The sequence below is a fragment of the Aplysia californica genome, unplaced genomic scaffold, assembly GCF_000002075.1.
Source record: "Aplysia californica isolate F4 #8 unplaced genomic scaffold, AplCal3.0 scaffold01153, whole genome shotgun sequence".
NCBI lineage: Eukaryota > Metazoa > Mollusca > Gastropoda > Aplysiida > Aplysiidae > Aplysia > Aplysia californica.
In genome coordinates, this window is record NW_004798423.1 from 25234 (window position 1) to 26569 (window position 1336).

Sequence of the window (1336 nt, forward strand, 5' to 3'; positions counted from 1 at the left end):
TGTGTGTATGTGTGTATGCTTGTGTGTTTGCATATATGTGTGTTTGTGTGTCTACATTTAAAAAACTAGATCTAAAAGTCTCTTCTGTTATGATTCTCTAAGTCATGATGTGTGCGTTTATGCGTGCGTGTTGAAAAATGGGATGGGGCAGTAAAGTGGGGGAGGTGTTTCTTGTTAGCAACTTTACTTTAAAAAGTAAAGGGCGTCGAGCAACAACAATCACAAAACAACAACACGAGCCTTAACAACAATGTCTAGAACAGCAACAACAGCAGCAACAACATCATCAACAACAACAAAACAACCCCAAAATCAACGACCATAACACCAAAGTCTTTCAGAGAAGGAGTTTCAAGATCTGCAGTTACCGCATTGTCAGAGAAAGTCGACAATATCCTCCCCTCAGTGCTGAAAGCGGCCGTAGACAGCTGAATGGTAGAAGTGCCTAAGTCGGAAATTGCCAAATAGAAGCGTATCAACTCTTTCTGCCCTGGGGCAAGAACGTTGCCTATTCCGTCCGGATTTGGCCTCTGGACGCTTTCCGACTCGTCGATGACGAAGATGACGTCAGCAGTTCCCGGGCACTCGAAGTCCGGTAACAGTATCGTTGACGCTGTGGTTGTGGCAATCGTGCCGATGACTGCAAATAAAAAAAGCAAGAACTATGCATTTATTTCTTTTAATGTTGATCTATAATATTATGTTTTTACACCTCCATTGACAGAATTTAGAATGTCTCTTGGAGACGGGCGTGAAACCCTACCTTAAGGGCTGAGAGGGATACTACACCGTAGCAGAAAGAATAAGATACTCTATAAAAGTTCTCTTTTCGAACTTGAGTCTCCTACGTGCGATAGTGAAGCACATCTATGCTACACCACAGAACGCATGTTGTTGCGTGTCGTCCAAAGTTTCAGATAAAGAAAATATCATTGCAAAAAAGTGCTTGAATAAAGAATTTATACCCCCAAACAGCACTTCTTCATGCGTTGTCCAGTGATTAGAATGTGTGTCTACACGGAGCTAACCCCCATTTGTTTTTAACGTTGTATAATCCTAGTAGACACAGTTAGGGGTCGGTTCAAAGACCACTGCAAAGGGAACCGCGCTGTGTGAAAAATTCATTTCTAGAAGCTGGAGATAAGACTTAGATCTGAATTAACTGCGATGAGGACCCCGCACTTCTTCCGCATGGAGTGTTTTAATTTTGTACTCACGAGCTGCTGCATATTTTGCTCCGCGCTGTTTCAGTGTTGTATATAAAGTGGAATGCAGTTTCCAAAAAGAAGAAGAAGAAGAAGAAGAAGAAGAAGAAGAAGAAGAAGAAGAAGAAGAA